The sequence below is a fragment of the Ovis aries genome, chromosome 8 (genome assembly GCF_016772045.2).
Source record: "Ovis aries strain OAR_USU_Benz2616 breed Rambouillet chromosome 8, ARS-UI_Ramb_v3.0, whole genome shotgun sequence".
Taxonomy (NCBI): domain Eukaryota; kingdom Metazoa; phylum Chordata; class Mammalia; order Artiodactyla; family Bovidae; genus Ovis; species Ovis aries.
In genome coordinates this window covers 66301448-66324597 of record NC_056061.1, presented here as the reverse complement: position 1 = coordinate 66324597, position 23150 = coordinate 66301448, and the positions used below count along the sequence as shown (strand labels likewise).

Below are 23150 nucleotides of genomic sequence, written 5' to 3'. Positions count from 1 at the left end.
ATCTAAAGAGAGCTCTGCAGGGAGAGACAGAACCCGGATATGTGCCTGTCTGACACTATCCATGGCCATCTAAGCCAGTGCAGAGATAGAGCTAGATGTCCGTATATTGCTAAAGGCCAGAGGGAACCCACAGATGGAGGAGAATATACTTCATTTTTGTAAGCTTTTCCTCCATGGATACTACAAGCTCAAAGGACTATTTGGGAAAACCACAAGAAAGCTTGCCTCATGGAACTACCTAGGGAATGAGAATAGCAGCCACTATCAAATTTGTCCAGGAAACCATCTCCCTAACTTCCCAATGGAACAAAATAATCCTCAGGGTGATAAACAACAAAATTGTAGAGTGAGGGCACTGGTGGTAACCAACTGCAGCTGGGAATTGAAGAACCGGGGTTAAAAAACAAAACAAAACTCAAAAGCTAGGGGAGGGAATGGCATACATATCAGAGCCTATATATATCTGGAGGAGAGGCAGGAACATTTCCAAACGCTGTATCCCTGAGACCCAAATTCAGAATATTAGAGAACTCTCTTCTTCTCTCCCTCTATCCTGAAAGGGACAACTACCACTACAAATGTTGGGAACACATAGTATTATAATGCAGCTCGAATAGTGGTAAGAGAGTCTCTGAGAAGCAGCACAAAGAGAAGAACCAGTTAGAATATGACACTCAAAATCTAGCACATTGCAAAGCATGATGAACTTTTGTCTGGTGAAACACACAAGAAAAAAACTAAAGCCTGAAATGAAGGCATTCTCTCCATCTTCCGACCCCCCCCCCCCCCACCCCCCACCCCGCCCTCTCTCTCTCTGAAGAGGCAAAACAATGATCAGAGCCATAGTTAGATGTGATAAACATTTTAGACCTCTCAGAAAGGCATTTTGAAATAACTATGATTAGTATGTTAAAGGTTCTAATGGGAATAGGTAGGCAACATGAAAGCTAAGATTGGTGGTTTTAGCAGAGAAATGGAAAACGTAAGAAATAATTAAGTTGAGATGATAGAAATAAAAAAAAAACACATAAACAAAGATTAAGAATATGTTAAATGGGCTCATCAGTAGACTTTGAATAGACTAGAAAAGCAGCCTAGGAAAGATTTGGACAGTTTGAAGACAGGTCAATAGAATTTCCAAAGAGAGGAGGAAAACTAAATTTAAAGGGGAAAAAAATGGGAAAAAAGCTAGTCCAGGAGATCTGTGACTTGAGGAACAATATTATTGTCATACAATCTAATGTAAATCTAGCTGAAAACTCAGGAGAAGAAGAAGAAAGATGTAATTAGGATGAAAATATACTTCAGGGAGTAATCTTTAGTGAAAGTGAAAGTTGCTCAGTCATGTCAGACTCTTTGCAACCCCTTGGACTGTATAGTCCATTCTCCAGGCCAAAATACTGGAGTGGGTAGCCTTTTCCTTCTTCAGGGGATCTTCCCAACCCAGGGATTGAACCCAGGTCTCCCACGTTGCAGACAGATTGTTTATCAGCTGAGCCACCAGGGAAGCCCAAATTAGTGATATATATCAACCAAAATACCCAGTATTCTCAGAGATCAGGATGTATTTAGCAGTTCACACTAAACAAACAGCGAAAACCAATGTATATTACATTCAAACTGCAAATATGACAAAGAGAAAAAATTAAAGGCAAGTAGATAAAAGGGATATACTGATTAAAGAGAAGCAAGTTAAGAATATAACAGGCCTCTCACCTAAGAGCATCAGGAAAGAATATAATGAAATGATATTTTTAATGTGCTGAAATAAAAGCTCATTTATTTTTGGCAAGAGTATAAAATGACTCGCATTTTCAGTTAGTCTGGCAGGTTCCTTTTCTGTTTTCTTGATGTTGTTCGGTTGCTCAGTTGTGTCTGACTCTTTGTGACCCTAAAGACTGCAACGTGCCTGGCTTCTCTGTCCTACACTATTTTCTGAAGTTTGCTCAGATTCATGTCCATTGAGTATGTGATGCTATCTAACCATCTCATTCTCTGCTGCCCCCTTCTCCTTTTTCCTTCAATTTTTCCAGACATCATGGTCTTTTCCAATGAGTCAGCCCTTCACATCAGGTGGCCAAAGTATCAGGTTTCAGCTTCAGTATTAGTCCTTCCAATGAATATTCAGGGTTGATTTCCTTTAGCACTTACTGATTTAATTTTAAAAAGTTCTGTTTGGGAATAATATATTTTAATAAGAAGGTACAAAGATAAAAGATAGTCTAGGAAGTTCTGTGTGTGTCTTTCACCATTACCTTAAGTGGTTATGTCTTACCTGCCTGTAGTATCATATCCAAACCAGGAAATTAACATTTGTAACAATTGTACAAGATGTGTACAAGTGTCTATGTCACTTTATAATGTGTAGAGCCATGTAACTATCACCCAGAACCATGATAGAAAACTATTTCATCCACAAGGATTTCACAACTTTCTCTCCAATAACCCTAACTCTCGAAAACCATTTTGTTCTCAATTTCCATATTTGTGTCACTTGGCTCTATATTTTTGTGATGCAAGATATTTTTTCACTCAACATAATGGCATTGAGATAAATCCAAATTATTGCATGTATAAATAATTTGTTATTTTCTTTTATTACTGTTTGCTATCTCATGGTACTGTTTGTGCTTCCCAGGTGGTGCGAGTCGTAAAGAACCCGCCTGCCAATGCAGGAGACATGAGAGATGTGGGTTTGATTCCTGGGCCGGGAAGATGCCCTGGAGGAGGGCATGGCAACCCATTCCAGTTTTCTTGCCCGGAGAATCCCATGGACAGAGGAGCCTGGCAAGTATGGACAATAGAGTCATAAAGAGTCAGACACAACTGAAGCAACTTAGCATGCACGTACACACCATATAGATTTACCCATTTGTTAAGCCAAACATACATTGTAGAACATTTGGGTTATTTACATTTGACTATGATGAATAACGGAGAAGGCAATGGCACCCCACTCTAGTACTCTTGCCTAGAAAACCCCATGGATGGAGGAGCCCGGTAGGCTGCAGTCCATGGGGTGGCAAAGAGTCAGACATGACTGAGCGACTTCACTTTCAATTTTCACTTTTATGCATTAGAGAAGGAAATGGCAACCCACTCCAGTGTTCTTGCCTGGAGAATCCCAGGAACAGGGGAGCCTGGTGGGCTGCCCTCTAAGGGGTCGCACAGAGTCGGACACGTCTGAAGTGACTTAGCAGCAGCAGCAGCATGATGAATAAAGCTACAATGAAACATCACATACAGCTTTTTGTGTGGATGCAAGCTTTTACATCTCTAGGATAAATGCCCAGAAGCATGATTGCTGAGTAATATTGTAAAATTTTAATGTGCAGGTTTTCATTCAGAGGGCTCTACCATTTTACATTCCCAGCAGCCATAAATAAGGACAAAAAATTGGAAAGACACTAAAGATTGAATGTATATAAACCATTAACAAATTGATAAGAAAAAAGGAAAACTGCAAAGTGGAAAACGTATAAATGGCAAGTCAGGAGAGGAAAAAAAAAAGTACAAATGGCAGTTAAACATGTGAAAAGATGGTCAGCTTACCAATAATCAAGGATTTAATTACAAGTTAACATACAGTAAAACATTACTTAATATCAAATTGACAAGAAATTTAATATTCTCATAGTAGCAAATATTGGTGAAAAAGCAGACCATTGGAACTTTTCTTTTTCTTTTTTTTGCAGAATTGTCTTTGGCCATTGCCACTTTGAGGAATCAGTTCAGTTCAGTCGCTCAGTTGTGTCCGACTCTTTGCGACCCCATGAATCGCAGCATGCCAAGCCTCCCTGTCCACCACCAACTCCCAGAGTTGACTCAGACTCGTTTCCATCGAGTCAGTGATGCCATCCAGCCATCTCATCCTCGATCGTCCCCTTCTTCTCCTACCCTCAATCCCTCCCAACATCAGAATCTTTTCCAATGAGTCAACTCTTCGCATGAGGTGGCCAAAGTACTGGACTTTCAGCTTTAGCATCATTCCTTCCAAAGAAATCCCAGGGCTGATCTCCTTTAGAATGGACTGGTTGGATCTCCTTGCAGTCCAAGGGACTCTCAAGAGTCTTCTCCAACACCACAGTTCAAAAGCATCAGTTCTTCAGTGCTCAGCCTACTTCACAGTCCAACTCTCACATCCATACATGACCACAGGAAAAACCATAGCCTTGACTAGGTGGACCTTAGTCGGCAAAGTAATGTCTCTGCTTTTGAATATACTATCTAGATTGGTCATAGCTTTTCTTCCAAGGAGCAAGCGTCTTTTAATTTCATGGGTGCAGTCACCATCTGCAGTGATTTTGGGAGCCCCCCAAAATAAAGTCTGACACTGTTTCCACTGTTTCCCATCTATTTCCCATGGAGTTATGGGACCGGATGCCATGATCTTCGTTTTCTGAATGTTGAGCTTTAAGCCAACTTTTTCACTCTCCTCTTTCACTTTCATCAAGAGGCTTTTTAGTTCCTCTTCACTTTCTGCCATAAGAGTGGTGTCATCTGCGTATCTTAGGTTACTGATATTTCTCCCAGCAATATTGATTCCAGCTTCTGTTTCTTCCAGTCCAGGGTTTCTCATGATGTACTCTGCATAAACAGGGTGACAATATACAGCCTTGACATACTCCTTTTCCTATTTGGAACCAGTCTGTTGTTCCATGTCCAGTCCTTACTGTTGCTTCCTGGCCTGCATACCGATTTCTCAAGAGGCAGGTTAGGTGGTCTGGTATTCCCATCTCTTTCAGGATTTTCCACAGTTTATTGTGATCCACACAGTCAAAGGCTTTGGCATAGTCAATAAAGCAGAAGTAGATGTTTTTCTGGAACTCTCTTGGTTTTTCCATGATCCAGCGGATGCTGGCAATTTGATCTCTGGTTCCTTTGCCTTTTCCAAAACCAGCTTGAACATCAGGAAGTTCATGGTTCACGTATTGCTGAAGCCTGTCTTGGAGAATTTTGAGCATTACTTTACTAGCGTGTGAGATGAGTGCAATTGTGAAGTAGTTTGAGCATTCTTTGGCATTGCCTTTCTTTAGGATTAGAATGAAAACTGACCTTTTCCAGTCCTGTGGCCACTTTGAGGAATAGTTTGGTACTATCTGATGAAATCAAAGATGCAGTTTAGCATAACTCAGTGAAAGCGTCCCTAGACATGCATGTATCCTAGAGAAACTCTTAATATATATACATAATGATTTATTTAGTGCATAAAGATTTAGTAGATGCTGTTAATATTTGACTCATGTCCCTTTGCCTGCCTGAGTTCACCTATTGCTTCTGTAAACAGCTCCTGACCTGCTGTCAGACCCTGACTTGTGTGTCTGGGTCTACATTCTCTGGTTGAATCCCTTTTCTCCAGGAACAAATGGGACCTAAATGATGGATGTGGGAGCAATTAGGAAATGCCTGTGTGAATATTGCTGGGGGCAGCTGTCAATGTAGGGAGTGGAGAGGCAGGAGCTAAATGCTTCAGCCTCCTTGTATGCTGGTAGAGTAATTTTGAGGCATTGTCCACACAAGCCCCAGTGGAATCACATCCCATTTGCTCTCGGTGGTATTCTTCTTCTTAAAACATACTTTATTGCCCATTTTCTCTTTCCTGTTTTCCCTTTTCGATTTCCACATTTTTGGTGCCTGGGATATCCTCTGAAATAAATTGTCTGTATCCAAAATTCTTGGCTCAGTTGGCTTGGAGAGAGAGACATTCAAACTAAAATGAGGTAAGAGTGTTTATGCAGTATGGTTTATAATAATGAAAAATTAGAAAAAAAATGAGGTTATTCTGTCTTGTCATTTCATACTATGGTAGCAAAATAAATGAAGAATCTATTTTCCCCTCTAGAAGAATTAAGAGTTTATATCAATTTAATTTTTCCTGAATTGGAAACATTAATTCTTAAATTAAATTTATAATGCCGCCTTATATGGAGTCAATACAGGGAGTGTCACAGTTTGGTATAACTGTAGAGCTAACATTCAAGTGAACTACCAAGTAATGGGATTAAATGTGTACTTGGAAATAAATATGGTTATCAAGCTCTGATAAGTGACCGTGGTGATGATCATTCTCAAACAATTTCAACAAATCAAATAGAAAGTAAACTTTGTATTTTCTTTGCAGAATCAACAATTCAATTTTATTTTACCTGGTAGGCTGCAGACTGTGGGGTCGCTAAGAGTCAGACACGACTGAGCAACTTCTCTTTCACTTTTCACTTTCATGCTTTGGAGAAGGAAATGGCAACCCACTTCAGTGTTCTTGCCTGGAGAATCCCAGGGACGGGGGAGCCTGGTGGGCTGCATCTATGGGGTCGCACAGAGTCAGACACGACTGAAGTGACTTACAGCAGCAGCATACTTATCTGCTTAGGCTGCCATAATAAAATATTACAGATTGGTGATCTTATTAAGCAACAAAGGTTTATTTTATCCCAACTGTGGTGACTAGAATTCCAAGATCAAGGTTCCAGCTGAGTTATCCTTTGGTGAGAGTCCTCCCTTGTGGTTTCAGACAGCTACCTTTTGCTTTGTGTTTACCTGATCTCTTCTTTGTGCATGCTCTGAGAGGGAAAAAGAGCAAGAAGGTGGTGTTAGGAGCTCTCCACTGACTCTTCTTACAAGGACACTAATGCTATCAGATCACAGTTCTATCCTTATCAGGGCTTCCCTTGTGGTATATATTGCTGCTGCTATCATTGAATAGTTGACACAGAGTTAAGTCTGGAGAAAAATTTATATCGTATGTACAAGCTAAGTTGCCCTAATTGTGTCTTTTTGACCCCATGGACTATAGCCCATCAGGCTCCTCTGTCCATGGATTCTCCAAGCAAGAATACTGGAGTGGGTTGCATGCCTTCCTCCAGAGTATCTTCCCAACTCAAAGATCTAACCTACATCTCTTGCATTGGCAGGCAGGGTTTTTTTTTTTTTTTTTTTTTTTTTTTACCACTAGGACTACCTGGGAAGCCCATTGGTAAAGAAAAACTCAATGACTGTCTCATTGAAGAGCTGTACATGAGGTATCATTATTGTTGCTATTGCTTTCAGGAATTGGATTCTTGTTGTATTCAAATGTAGTTCTTCTAGATATTTTTGTAATATGATCATCTCTGACTTTCTAAGACACTTCCTATTCCTTAGGAGCATAAAGGCTGGAAACTATAAGTCTTTACCACCCTTCCCACTGGGGTTCAATTATACTAAGCTGGTAAGAGGCTATCTCATGAGGTTGTGTAGGATTAGAAGCCAGTGTTCTCATGTGATAGTGGAGCGTAAATGGGTAGATTTTGGCAGATGGCAGATGTGGGTTTTTTTTCCCAGAGATCTTGGGCTATCTTGTTGATGGTTACTCTTAGAGGGATGGTAGGCAACTGAAATCATGAATGACTTCCTAAGATTCCTTTACTTAAGAATTCACTGAAATCAGCCCTTTTGACCTTCATTCCTCACCTCCCAATAATTGTTCAGTTCAGTTCAGTTCAGTTTAGTCGCTAAGTCGTGTCCGACTCTTTGTGACCCCATGAATCGCAGCACGCCAGGCCTCCCTATCACCAGCTCCCGAAGTTCACTCAGACTCATGCCCATCAAGTCAATGATGCCATCCAGCCATCTCATCCTCTGTCGTGCCCTTCTCCTCCTGCCCCCAATCCCTCCCAGCATCAGAGTCTTTTCCAATGAGTCAACTCTTCGCATGAGGTGGCCAAAGTACTGGACTTTCAGCTTTAGCATCATTCCTTCCAGAGAAATCCCAGGGCTGATCTCCTTCAAAATGGACTGGTTGGATCTCCTTGCAGTCCAAGGGACTCTCAAGAGTCTTCTCCAACACCACAGTTCAAAAGCATCAATTCTTCAGCGCTCAGCCTTCTTCACAGTCCAACTCTTACATCCATAGATGACCAAAGGAAAAACCATAGCCTTGACTAGGTGGACCTTAGTCGGCAAAGTAATGTCTCTGCTTTTGAATATACTATCTAGGTTGGTCATAACTTTTCTTCCAAAGAGTAAGTGTCTTTTAATTTCATGGCTGCAGTCACCATCTACAGTGATTTTGGAGCCCCCCAAAATAAAGTCTGATGCTGTTTCCACTGTTTCCCATCTATTTCCCATGAAGTGATGGGACCGGATGCCATGATCTTTTTTTTTCTGAATGTTGAGCTTTAGGCCTCTAATTCTATATATTATACCCTTTTAGAAATGAAATATGTGCAATGCTTTTGATTTTGATAACCAAATCCTGAATATTGGGTAGTGTACATTAGGCATTATTTGATGCTGATAGGAAATTATTTTTGTTTTATTAATAGTTTTATGGTTAGATGTGAGGAAAATCCCAGAATCTTTAAAAATTCATTTTGTTAGATTAATTGTGTGTCTCCATCACACCCAAAGCTCTTTTTTTCCTAATTGTTTCAAAAATTCTTTTTGAGAGGTTAAAAAACTTGATGCTAATGGTTTTCACATTTTATAATATCAAAAACTGAGAAAATATGTAATAAAATAAAATTAGTGTCAGTACATTATGACAAAGACTCTCTCCTTGACCAGACTATTGACTGGCTTCTTGAGCCTGGCTCCCTGAGGCATGTCCTCAAGATTCTTGCTTAAATGCAAGAATCCTGTTAAGTGAGACTTCACCACTCTGGATCTGAAGATCAAGTTCCTCATCGTCCACTACTCACAAGAGTTAGGTGATAACCCTGGTCTAATTTAGTAAGAATTGTGTTGAATCTGCTAAGCCAGAATCACCACTTACCCCTGAGGTTTCCATCCCCTGACCCCCTCAAACTGCCCCTTTGATATAAATCTCAACTTTTCCATGTTGTATTTAGAAATGAGATCAATATATACTGAGGTTCTCTTTTCCTATATTGTAATAATTCCTTTGAAAATCTGTTTGTTTCTGCTTCATCTATAATCTGGCTCTGATTTTTCTTCTTTACTTTTATATTGTTCTACTTCTTGTTAAGATTTATTTATATTATATATGTTGCAAATGAAATTTATCCAAAATTGGAATAAAAAACATTGAAAAATTTGAGGTAAAGTATCAACCCAATCTTCTTAATCTTGGCAGAAGATATATTAAAATGGACTGTACTATGGAAGACTCTTTGAGGCTTTCAAGTAAAATAGCAAATGTCAAGTTATATTGCATTGCTTCAGGAACTACAGAGGTTGGCTATCACATTCAAAACAAGAAAAAAAAGTCTCAATCTAGTGAACAGGCATGCGGTTAAGATTACTTCTTAGTTGAAGGGCAAATATTTAATAAATGACAGCAAAGAAACCAGATCTTGGTACAATAGCATTAAAAAGCTTAAAGTTTTTTTAAAAAAACTATGTCATTGAGAAGAAATAAGCTTATTTCGAGGTTTCACTTTATTAGAGTTGTTAACATTGCTGATTTTACCTAAATTATGGCAAGGGTTAGTTAGAAACCCGAAGCTCTGAAGGAAGTAGCTTAACTCTTTTTCCAGAATTTACTAACCACAAGTCCTAGAAAACTCCCAAGGGCAAATTTCACATTTCTGGCCTCGTTTAAGACTGAAATCATTTTTGGGAGAAATTCTGAAGAGCTTAGAGAAAGCATCCAAAATTTCAATTGCTTCTCTGAAACCTTGGAATCCTGCCTGTTAATAATCTCCATGCTCTTTGCTTTGAATTTACACACAGAATCAACTGACAGGAAACTGCCTATCACCCCCGACCCCCACTGAAAGACTGTGCCAAAGCACTCATCAGAAACCACAATGACAAAAATAGATCCACTGGCAATTATACAGTGACTAAGAAGTGGATGTTGGGATTGAAGCTATCTTACTCTTTTTTTTTTTCTTCTTCTTTTGATAATGGTGTTAAAAAGAAAGAGAAAGCTATATAATAGCATCTGGCCAAACAGCTTGTTCACTAAGTCTAGCCCTGTGTAATTTAAAATATTTGAGTTCTTATAACATCCTTGAAAAGCATGGCATTCAATCCAAATACCACAGACATACAGTACCGAACATCTCACTCCAGTCATGCTGCTGGGTATAGCTTGCAGCAAAAGCAACAATAAGAAAAGAAAATTCTCTTTGTACAGCTGAATGGCTGCACTAGAATTTTCAGTGTTCAGATGTAATTAGAAAACAGCTGTGAAGGAAAATCAATTGTTTCTGGTAGTCAATGGCTAATTTTCCACAATCAGAATAAAGAATGCAATATGACATGTTTGTAATGAGCAAGTAATTGTTTCTCTTTCGTTTATTGTTTTAACATTTTTCCCTTTATTTGTGAGAGCTGTCATTTGCTTGCTTTAGGACAGCTTCTCCAGTGTCTGCTTCTCCCATCCATATTTAAAAACTCTCAACTGCCAAGCAGGCTACATAGTCCAGCTCAATTTATTCAAGATTGCCTTACTTATGATGATGATTTGTAGACTAGCAAGGAAATGTTGTCCTTGCTTTTATGAATTCACAATAAAGCTTCCATGAATGGAATGGTTATTAAACACTAGCATTTATTCATGGGATTTAACTTTGATTCTTTCCTCAAAGGTCTCATGTGTCAAAATGAGGCAGTTCCCAGAATTCATTGACCTGCTGGTCCAAATGCCTCTGGATTGCAAAATAAAACTAAACTAGAACAACTACAGGGCCCTTAAAAAATATATATATATATATATATGTATATATCCTTCTTCTATCATTAGCATAGACAGGAAGGGGTTGATTGTTTCAACAGATGGATGGAAAACTAAACCTCTATGGTGCCCAACTGGAATGTAGATGGATGGGAAGTGAACTTAAATGCTACAATAGGCCAATGAGAGTAAAATTGTTTTATCATGCAAAAGAGTCTGGTTGAGAAATACCAGGAGGAATAACACTCCTCTGCTGCTTCCAGCTGATAAAAAAAGAAAAAAAAGTACTTACATTATTTGGTGAAATTAACCTATTACTTTTTTTAATACTTATTTTTTTTTGTAGAACATTCTTTGAAAGCTAATGTAGTGACAGTGGAAGAAAGTAAAATGAATAGTAAATAAGAATTGAGTCTCAGTTGCTGTGTAATCTTGGGACCATGCCTTAATTTTAGTTTCCCCTACATTTCTTTTTAAGAGAAGATGATAATGCATAAGTGAATATGTGCTCTTTCTCTTCCTAATAATTATGATACAAAATACACTAATACAGTAATTAATATTTGCAAAAATCTAAAGTTCTAGAGGAAAATGATTCCTCAGCTTTTCAAAACTGCATGATTAGCAACCAATAGCCAGTAGTGATAACTGATTTCATAATGTCTATTTATGCTTATGATTGACACATAGGGTTGAAATTATAGTTAAATTTTTCTTAGCTTTTTAATCTTCAGAGAGCCTGCTCCAGATTCTGTGTGGTGTTTGTTACATACTATTTTCTGGGGCCCCCAAAAGACATTATGGGCCAAAGTAACAAATTATAAGAAAAGGAACTCTGTATTTTTATGAAGCAGTCTAAATTATTGACTGGGAACTAAAATTTGAAAACCGCTTGCATAATTAATATGCTATGGGTAATAAATATTATATGTTTTAAGCTGAAATCTGTTTTTCAAATGATTAAGGTATAGCATGATTTTTAAATGAAATTTTAGAAGGCACTGTCCTGTATGATTATCTGTCCACCTTTTATATAATGCTTCACAGTTTGGGGTACAATATGGGTAATTAAAACACAGACACATCCAAAAGATGGTTGATTGATTTTGTTTTGTTTTTAAGAGTAGAATTTCATACATACAGTTTTATAGTTTCAGACTTTGTGCAAGAAAGCCAATGGAAGTTAGATAGAAAAATGAAATAAGAGAAGAAAGATGACACTTATCATCCCAGGACTGTAGGAAGAGGTGATGTAATTGAAAGCTACTTAGGTGGTATAATTATATATACATTCTAGGAAAACAGACAACCAGTTTAAGTGAAGGGGAAAGATAACAGACAAAAGTATGACAACTTCTCTACATTTTACAGGAGGGTAGCTACTAAATTATTGTATAGTATGTATTAATACATATCACATACTTTCTCCGTGTTACCAGAAGCCTGTTACCCACCACCCTGGTCATATATCTGATAAAACTATCTTTTCATCTGGTCACAAATGCAGGCATCTGACAGAGGCTATGTCAATTATAGTTTATCTATTAGAAATTTTAAAAATTATGGAGTAACATACAGAGTGAAGGCTGTCAGAATTAAGTTGGAGTTAACTTATGACAACCTTAAAGCTTTCATAACATCAAACTCCTGCTGCTGAAATTCCCAAATCTTCCCTTTTCCTTGCTCTTCCCAGGAACTGTTTCTTCAGCTTTTTCTCATTTCATGATTAACTGAACAACTTGTCTAGGAAGTTCCTGTCACTCAGCTATCTCCCTGATTTTATTTAGTTGGTTTGTGGTACATGACACTCAAATACATTAAATCAATCAAACAATAAATTAAAATAATACAAAAGTTAGTACCTGAGAGTAGGTCACAAGCAACTGTTCTTGAGTAATAAATGTGGTTTTGGAATTCCTCAGACTGAAGGAGGGCAATAAGGAAAGTAATACCTCCTGGATGGTAATGCAGTAGTCATATCTGGCAATGGTAAAATACCTAATCAGATCTTGACTCCTAATCCTCTGAGAGTATCCTCCCACTGACAGAAGCTCTGTGGAAAGGTAAGTGCTTGCATAGGCTAGTTTTTATAGGATATAAGCAATGACAATGCTAAAAATTCTCCAAGCAAGGTTTCAACAGTACATGAACTGAGATCTTCCTGATATTCAAACTGGATTTAGAAAAGGCAGAAGAATTTGCTGTATGGCTCAGGAAACTCAAACAGGGGATCTATATCAACCTAGAGGTGTGGGAAGGGAGGGAGATGGGAGGGAAGTTCAAAAGGGTGGGTATATATGTATACCTATGGCTGATTCATGCTGAGGTTTGACAGAAAACAGCAAAATTCTGTAAAGCAATTATCCTTCAATAAAGGCAGAGGAACCAGAAATCAAATTGCCAACATCTGTTGGCTCATCGAAAAAGCAAGAGAGTTCCAGAAAAAAAAGTCTACTGCTTTATCGACTATGCCAAAGCCTTTGACTGTGCGGATCACAACAAACTGAAAAATTCTTAAAGAGATGAGAATAACAGATCACCTTACCTGCCTCTTGAGAAATCTGTATGCAGGTCAAGAAGCAACAGTTAGAACCAGACATGGAACAATGGAATGGTTCCAAATTGGGAAAGGAGTATGTAAAGTATTCTACCCTGCTTATTTAATTACATGCAGAGTACATCAGGTGAAATGCCAGGTTGGATGAAGCACAAGCTGAATCAAGATTGCCATGAGAAACATCAATAACCTCAGAAATGCAGATGACGCCACAACTAAAGAGCCTCTTGATGAATGTGAAAGAGGAGAGTGAAAAAGTTGGCTTAAAACTCAACATTCAAAAAACTAAGATCATGGCACCTAATTCCATCACTTCATGGCAAATAGATGGGGAAACAATGGAAATAGTGAGAGACTTTATTGTAGGGGGCGCCAAATCACTGCAGATGATGACTGAAGACATGAAATTAAAAGATGCTTGCTCCCTGGAAGGAAAGCTATAACCAACCTAGACAACATATTATAAAGCATAAACATTGCTGACAAAAGTCCATCTAGTCAAAGCTATGGTTTTTCCAGTAGTCATGTATGGATGTGAGAGTTGGGTTATAAAGAAAGCTGAGCCCTAAAGAATTGATACTTTTGAACTGTGATGTTGGAGAAGACTCTTGAGAGTCTCTTGGACTGCAAGGAGATCAAACCATCCAATCCTAAAGGAAACCAGTCCTGAAAATTCATTAGAAGGACTCATGTTAAAGCTGAACCTCTGATACTTTGGCCAACTGATGCAAAGAACTGACTAATTTGAAAAGACCCTGATGCTGGGAAGATTGAAGGAAGGAGAAGGGGATGACAGAGGATGAGATGGTTGGATGGCATCATGGACTAGATGGACATGAGTTTGAGCAAGGTCTGGAAGTTGGTGATGGACAGGGAGGCCTGGCATGCTACAGTCTATGGAATCACAAGGAGTTGGACGTGACTGAGCGGCTGAATTGAGCTGAAGAAATGGCAAATCTGTGGGAAGGGCTAGTTGCTTCAGATACAATGAAATATTTAACATAAAGTATAAGAATCCTCAATTCTTCCTTCAAATAATGATATGAAACTTAAGTTGGACTCTAAGCAGGGCAAAACCTCCCCCCAGAAAAACTAAAACAAAGCAAAAAGCTGACTGTTTTGCCAATAAAAGTAAGAAGAGGGATAAAATCCACATTCAGAGATTGATTCTAAATGCTTTTGAAGTTTTTCAGAATTGGACTAGTACACAATTCAGTCAGGTTTATTATATAAAAGCTTGGGTGTTGGTTAGAATACACTGAGTCTGTTATTTTTGGAATATCTTAGAATATGCGAACAATTTGGAGAGATTCCCCCTAACCTCTGAATATCTTTCTTCTCCATCTGAAGAAGTTTCTATTTTATATTCTTTGCTAACCGAAGATGTGATTTTATGCTGGAAGGAGATAATTATTCTCTGAAATTCCATATTCAAGGCCACATCTCTCTTTGAAGCTCCTTGCTGGATTAATAAAATCTATTTTCAACAAGGTCATAAAAATAGCATATGTAACTGACTTGGAAAGAAGAATTACATATATAAGTAATTACAGAAATTTGGTACAGAATGTCATCAAAAACCTTATGGGAATTTTCTCAGTAAGGGTGAATATAATTTTCAAACAGGTTGGATTTTTTTTCTACATATGTATTCAGCAGATAATTATTATTTGTTTGGGAAACCATGTGGCTAAAACAAACTTGAAATGAATAGTGATATATACTATATTCCCATTTTTAAATTTAAACTCTCCATGTAATATAGAAAATGCAAGGTAACGACCATGAGAAATAAGGATGTTGAATTAACTGTACCTTCTACATAACTCACCTGGTCTATATCCAATTCTGTATCCATAGTTATATATTCTGTTCTCTTTTCTATTACATAAGTTAAAATGTTTCCGATCACATCTAAGGCTAAAACCTCTACCGATACTCTGGATTTCGCCTAAGAATATACTCAAAATTGTTGTTTCTGCAATTAATCTTTCTCACTCCATCAAGTTCTCCTGTCTACTAAATATCTCTTTTGTAGTCTATAAACTTTTACAATCTTAAAAAATTAAAAATAAGCCTCATTATATATCCCTCCCCCACATTCAACCCTGATTCTTAGCTTTTATATATGTCAAAATTGTTTTACTCATTTTCTCAACTTCCTCTTGTCCCATTTTTTCTAGTGCTGTCTACAATTCAGATTTTATTTTCACAACTCAATATGAAAAACACTTGTTAAAATCACCGGTGATATTTGAATTGCCAAATTTGAAACTCAGTTCTTAATATCCGTACTAGAGACTTAAAATATACACCTGATACAGGAGATAAACTCACCCCTTCTTGAAATGCTTTATTTATGTGATGTATCTGACATCACTTTTTCTTGATTTATCATTCCTTCTAAACCTTCTTTGCTGTTTTTTCTTTATCTTGTTGAATATACATTTAGGAAAGCCTAAGCTCAGTTCTTGGCCATTTTCTGTCTCTACTTTTATCTTCTAGCTGATTTTGTCCAGTCGCAAGATTTCACTGTCATACAAAAAGTGATGTCTTCAAAATTTATACCTCAATTACCAATTTTTCCCCTGAAATTCAGCTTCTTATAGTCAAAAAATGTTTACTTGGATGTCTAATAGTCTAATAGTTAATTTTACCATATCTAAAATTAAACTTTCTTTTCCTAAGTCTCTATCTTCTGAAGAGTTAAAAGTTCTCATTGTTGTACAGTGTTTCCCTGGTGCCTTAGACGGTAAAGTGTCTGCCTACAATGTGGGAGACCCGGGTTCAATCCCTGGGTCAGGAAGATCTCCTGGAGAAGGAAATGGCAACCCAACTCAGTACTCTTGCCTGGAAAATCCCATGGACAGAGAAACCTGGTAGGTTAAAATCCATGGGGACGCAAAGAGTCAGACATGACTGAGTGACTTTACTTTACTTACTTTACTTTAATGTATAAGCTCAACGTTCAGAAAATGAAGATGATGGCATCTGGTCCCATCACTTCATGGGAAATAGATGGGGAAACAGTGGAAACAGTGTAAGACTTTATTTTGGGGGGCTCCAAAATCACTGCAGATGGTGACTGCACCCATAAAATTAAAAGATGCTTACTCCTTGGAAGAAAAGTTATGACCAACCTAGATAGCATATTCAAAAGCAGAGACATTACTTTGCCGACTAAGGTCCACCTAGTCAAGGCTATGGTTTTTCCTGTGGTCATGTATGGATGTGAGAGTTGGACTGTGAAGAAGGCTGAGCGCTGAAGAATTGATGCTTTTGAACTGTGGTGTTGGAGAAGACTCTTGACAGTCCGTTGAACTGCAAGGAGATCCACCAGTCCATTCTGAAGGAAATCAGCCCTGGGATTTCTTTGGAAGGAATGATGCTAAAGCTGAAAGTCCAGTACTCTGGCCACCTCATGCGAAGAGTTGACTCATTTGAAAAGACTCTGATGCTGGGAGGGATTGGGGGCAGGAGGAGAAGGGCACGACAGAGGATGAGATGGCTGGATGGCATCACTGACTCGATGGACATGAGTCTGAGTGAACTCCGGGAGTTGGTGATGGACAGGGAGGCCTGGCGTGCTGCGATTCATGGGGTCACAAAGAGTCGGACATGACTGAGTGACTGAACTGAACTGATATCATATTTTTACATCCAACTATTTGGCATTGTTCCACGTTTAGGGCTCATATAAATAATGCTAGTATGAACAACTTTTGCACGTATTTGGAAAATATATGTTTTTATCCTAGGTATAGATCTAAAAGTGGAATTGAAGGGATTGTGTGAGATCAACTTTAGTAGGTAAGAGCCAAAAGGTTTCTGAAAGTGCTGTGCAAATATATACACACATCAGCAGAGTATGAGGTCTTCACCTAAGGTATTTTATAACCAATACTTGGTACTTTGTCTTCTTTCTTTTGCTCTTAGAGATGGTGATTAGAAGTGTTTAGTTGTCATTTTATGGACATTGTTTTCATCACTATTGAATTTCGGTATCTTTACATGTGTCCATTGGCTATTTGGTACACTTTAAGTGACTATTTTTTCAAGTTCTATAGGATTAACAGTTTTGAAACTGTCCATATTTTGTAATGTTAAGTCAAAATATGATTTGCCTACATTTTTGTCTATCAGTTTTGCTGTTTTAACTTTTATATTTAGATTTATAATCCATTTACTTAGAAGTAATTTCTTTGTGTAGAGATTGAGAATAGGGTTTAATACTAATTTCTTTTGGTTAGTGTTATGCTGATTACATATATCAATTTATGAACAGTGGAAATATTAGCAAAATATATTGTCTTCAAATCCAGGAACATTTTCTATTCCCTTTATTTGGGTCTTTAATTTAGCTCAGTATTTTGTGACCTCTGTATATATATATATATATATTCATCTTTCATTAAATTTATTACTAGATATTTAATGACTGGCAGGCTTTTTATGAATTAATTCATTTGCATATTTAGTTTCTTTTTGTTGGTATGGATAATTCATTTAAATAAGCCTTCTGTCTAACAGCTTGCTAGATAACTAACAACTTGCAAAATACTAATAATTGGTAAAATTTTAGTAATATCTATATTTATGACCATATCCTTTGTAAAAAAATTTCTTTTCATCCTCAAATTTTATACAGCTTCTTTATTTTTGTTGACTTATTGTACTAACAAGGACTTGTACAATGGTACCTGGAAATGGTTATAGGGAGTTGTTTAGTCACTAAGTCATGTCCAACTCTTTGTGACCCCGTGAACTTCAGTATACCAGGCTTCCCTGTTCTTCACCCTCTCCCAGAGTTTGCTCAAATTCATGTCCCTTGAGTCAGTGATGCCACCCAATCATCTAACCTTCTGTCGTCTGCTTCTCCTCTTGCCCTAAATTTTTCCCAGCATCAGGTTCTTTTCCAGTGAGTTGGCTCTTCACGTCAGGTGGCAAAAGTATTGGAGCTTCACCTTCAGTCTTTCCAATGAATATTCAGTGTTGATTTCCTGTAAGATTGACTGGCTTGATCTCCTTGCCATCCAAGAGACTCTCAAGAGTCTTCTCCAGCACCACAGTTCAAAAGCATCAATTCCTTGGTGCTGAGCCATCTTTATGGCACAAGTCTCACATCTGTACAAGAATACTGGAAGAACCATAGCTTTGACCATCTGGGCCTTAGTCAGCAAAGTGATGTCTTTGCTTTTTAATATGCTGTCTGGTGGCTCAGATGGTAAAGCGTCTGCCTACAATGTGGGAGACCTGAGTTCGATCCCTGGGTCAGGAAGATCCTCTGGAGAAGGAAATGGCAACTCACTCCAGTATTCTTGCCTGGAAAATCCCATGGATGGAGAAGCGAGGTAGGCTACAGTCCATGGGGTCGCAAAGAGTCGGACAGGACTGAGCGACTTCAATTCTACTTCTAGGTTTGTCATAGCTTTTCTTCCAAGGAGCAAAATCTTTTAATTTCATGGCTTCAGTCACTGTCTATAGTGATTTTGGAGCCTGAGAAAATAAAATTCGTCACAGTTTCCACTTTTTCCTCATCTATTTGTTGTGAAGTGATGGAACCAGATGCCATGATCTTCGTTTTTTGAATGTTGAGTTTTAAGCCAGACTTTTCATTCTCCTCTTTCACCTTCATCAGGAAGCTCTTTAGTTCTTCTTTGCTTTCTGCCATTAGGGTAGTATCATCACCACATCTAAGGTTGTTGATATTTCTTCCAGCAATCTTGATTCCAACTTGTGCTCCATCTAGCTTGGCATTTCACATCATGTACTCTGCATATAAGTTAAATAAGCAGTATGACAATACAGTCTCGATATACTCCTTTCCCATTTGGAACCAGTCCATTGTTTCATGTCTGGTTCTAACTGTTGCTTCTTGACCTGCATACAGATTTCTCAAGAGGCAGATAAGATGGTCTGGTATTTCCATCTCTTGAAGAACTTTCCACAGTTTGTTGTGATCCACACAATCAAAGGCTTTACCATTGTCAATGAAGCAGAAGTAGATGTTTTCCTGGAACTCTCTTGCTTTTATAATGATACAACAGTTGTTGGCAATTTGATCTCTGAATTCATCTCCTTTTTCTAAATCCAGTTTATACATCTGGAAGTTTTTGGTTCACATACTGCTGAAGCCTGGCTTGAAGGATTTTATGCACAGTCTTGCTAGTATAGGAAATGAGTTCAACTATATGATAATTCTAGACCTTAAGATGTCCTTTTCATTATAGGGGACTGGAATGCAAAAGTATGAAGTCAAGAAACATTTGGAGTAACAGACAGATTTGGCCTTGGAATATGGAATGAAGCAGGGCAAAGGCTAATAGAGTGTTGCCAAGAGAACGTACTGGTCATAGCAAACACCCTCTTCCAACAACACAAGAGAAGACTCTACACATGGACATCACCAGATGGTCAACACCGAAATCAGATTGATTATATTCTTTGCAGCCAAAGATGGAGAAGCTCTATACAGTCAACATAAACAAGACCAGGAGCTGACTGTGGCTCAGATCATGAACTCCTTATTGTCAAATTCAGACTTAAATTGAAGAAAGTAGGGAAAACCACTAGACCATCCAGATATAACCTAAATCAAATTGTTTATGATTATACAGTGGAAGTGAGAAATAGATTTAAGGGATTAGATCTAATAGATAGAGTGCCTGATGAACTATGGAATGAGGTTCATGACATTGTACAAGAGACAGGGATCAAGACCATCCCCATGGAAAAGAAATGCAAAAAAGCAAAATGGCTGTCTGGGGAGGCCTTACAAATAGCTGTGAAAGAAGAGAAGTGCAAAGCAAAGGAGAAAAGGAAAGATATAAGCATCTGAATGCAGAGTTCCAAAGAATAGCAAGAAGAGATAAGAAAGCCTTCCTCAGCGATCAATGCAAAGAAACAGAGGAACAGAATGGGAAAGACTAGAGATCTCTTCAAGAAAATTAGAGATACCAAGGGAACATTTCATGCAAAGATGGGCTCGGTAAAGGACAGAAATGGTATGGACCCAACAGAAGCAGAAGATATTAATAAGAGGTGGCAAGAATACACAGAAGAACTGTACAAAAAGATCTTCATGACCCAGATAATCACGATGGTGTGATCACTCATCTAGAACCAGACATCCTGGAATGTGAAGTCAAGTGGACCTTAGAAAGCATCACTATGAACAAAGCTAGTGGAGGTGAGGGAATTCCAGTTGAGCTATTTCAAATCCTGAAAGATGATGCTGTGAAAGTGCTGCACTCAATATGCCAGCAAATTTGGAAAACTCAGCAGTGGCCACAGGACTGGAAAAGTCAGTTTTCATTCCAATCCCAAAGAAAGGCAATGCCAAAGAATGCTCAAACTACCACACAATTGCACTCATCTCACATGCTAGTAAAATAATGCTCAAAATTCTCCAAGCCAGACTTCAGCAATACATGAACTGTGAACTCCCTGATGTTCAAGCTGGTTTTATAAAAGGCAGAGGAACCAGAGATCAAATTGCCAACATCCGCTGGATCATGGAAAAAGCAAGAGAGTTCCAGAAAAACATCTATTTCTGCTTTATTGACTATTCCAAAGCCTTTGACTGTGGATCCCAATAAACTGTTGAGAATTCTGAAAGAGATGGGAATACCAGACCACCTGACCTGCCTCTTGAGAAATCTGTATGCAGGTCAGGAAGCAACAGTAAGAACTGGACATGGAACAACAGACTGGTTCCAAATAGGAAAAGAAGTACGTCAAGGCTGTATATTGTCACCCTGCTTATTTAACTTACATGCAGAGTACATCATGAGAAATGCTGGACTGGAAGAAACACAAACTGGAATCAAGATTGCCGGGAGAAATATCAAGAACCTCAGATATGCAGATGACACCACCCTTATGGCAGAAAGTGAGGAGGAACTAAAAAGCTTCTTGATAAAGTGAAAGAGGAGAGTGAAAAAGTTGGCTTAAAGCTCAACATTCAGAAAACGAAGATCATGGCATCCGGTCCCATCACTCAATGGCAAATAGATGCAGAAACAGTGGAAACAGTATCAGACTTTATTTTTGGGGGCTCCAAAATCACTGCAGATGGTGACTGCAGCCATGAAATTAAAAGACGCTTACTCCTTGGAAGAAAAGTTATGACCAACCTAGATAGCATATTCAAAAGCAGAGACATTACATTGCTGACTAAGGTCCGTCTAGTCAAGGCTATGGTTTTTCCTTTGGTCATGTATGGATGTGAGAGTTGGACTGTGAAGAAGGCTGAGCGCTGAAGAACTGATGCTTTTGAACTGTGGTGTTGGAGAAGACTCTTGAGAGTCCCTTGGACTGCAAGGAGATCCAACCAGTCCATTCTGAAGGAGATCAGCCCTGGGATTTCTTTGGAAGGAATGATGCTAAAGCTGAAACTCCAGTACTTTGGCCACCTCATGCGAAGAGTCGACTCATTGGAAAAGACTCTGATGCTGGGAGGGATTGGGGGCAGGAGAGAAGGGGACGACCAAGGATGAGATGGCTGGATGGCATCACTGACTCTATGGACGTGAGTCTGAGTGAACTCTGAGAGATGGTGATGGACAGGGAGGCCTGGCGTGCTGCGATTCATGGGGTCGCAAGGAGTCGGACATGACTGGGGAACTGAACTGAAATGATATGATAATTTAAGCATTCTTTGACATTGCCTTTCTTTGGGATTGGAGTGAAAACTGACCTTTTCCAGTCCAGTGTCCACTGCTGAGTTTTCCAAATTTATTGGCGTATTGAGTGCAGCTCTTCAGTAGCAGCATATTTCAGGATTTCATTTGTGAGTTTAGGGTAATGCTTAAAGTTTTGATTATTAAGTATAATATTTAAAATTAGCTTTCTCATTATATTTAAATGAAAATTTAAAAATTCTATTGATTGATTTCTAATAGTTTTAAGAAGAATTCATGTTGAATTTCATCAAACAACTTTTTGTTTAGCAATTCAGGTGGTAAAATGACTTAAAAACTTATTTTTTGAGTAAGAACAGTTGCAGCATTGAGTGAATTCCAGCTTTTTATGCAAATCTTATAGTTTGAAATACAAGTAAATGGTATTTTCTTTTTATAGGTTACTCGATTTGATATACTAATATTTAAAACTTATGCATTTATAGGGATATTTGTTTCAAATTCTTCATCTTTAATGATATTTGAGCAACAGATTATTTCAAACAATGACTTTAAAGTCTTTCTTCTCTGATTTATGACCTTTACTTAAGATTGCTGTTACTTCTACCTTTAGATATGAAGTCATTCTCCAATAAAACCAAATGATTAGGTCATGAGAGTAGAGCCCTCATAAGTGGAATTCATGCCCTTATAAAAGCGACCTCAGAGAGCTTCCATATCCCTTCTGCCATGTGAGGACACAGTGAGAAGATAGATGTCTCTGAACCAGGTAGCAGGCCCTCAGCAGACCCTCACTATGCCAGTGATTTGGTCTTAGACTTCTCAACATGAAGAACTGTGAGAAATAAATTTATGTTGTTTATAAGCCACACTATCATACTTTTTGTTCAAACAGACTAAGATACTCATTGAGAAGTATGTCATAAGTTTCTCAGTATGATTATAGATTTGTCTATTTAACAACTGTGAAACTATGTTCTCATGTGCATAAAAATTTAGAATTGTTAATATTCCTGGTGAATTAATTACAACTGTTATTGAGGTATCTTTCTATAATACTTCTTCACTTAAAGTTACTGTTTGATATTAATATAGATTTTCTAGATTAGTACTTGTACTGTCATTTACCTTCAGACTTTTTGAGCTCAAGTGGAAAATCTGTGATGTGCAGAGTTTAAGCTTACTTTTCTTTGCCTCCTCATTCCTGAGATCTTATTTCTATGTCCTATCTTTATTGGCAGCTATTACCTCCAGTATTGCTTGTTTAGTCATCTGAAATATCCAAAAATTATTCTGACTCTGTGACTCTAAGCATTTGCCTTTTGCAGCA

General features: G+C 38.1%; 1 long non-coding RNA gene across 1 annotated transcript in view; it reads left to right on the top strand.

The window, feature by feature from the left end:
- LOC132660209 (uncharacterized) overlaps nucleotides 1–23150 on the top strand; it is a 119053-nt gene that overhangs the window by 73745 nt on the left and 22158 nt on the right. Inside the window, exon 2 of the long non-coding RNA XR_009601534.1 lies at nucleotides 2639–2791. This is a non-coding gene — a long non-coding RNA (uncharacterized LOC132660209). The remainder of the gene's footprint in view (nucleotides 1–2638; nucleotides 2792–23150) is intronic.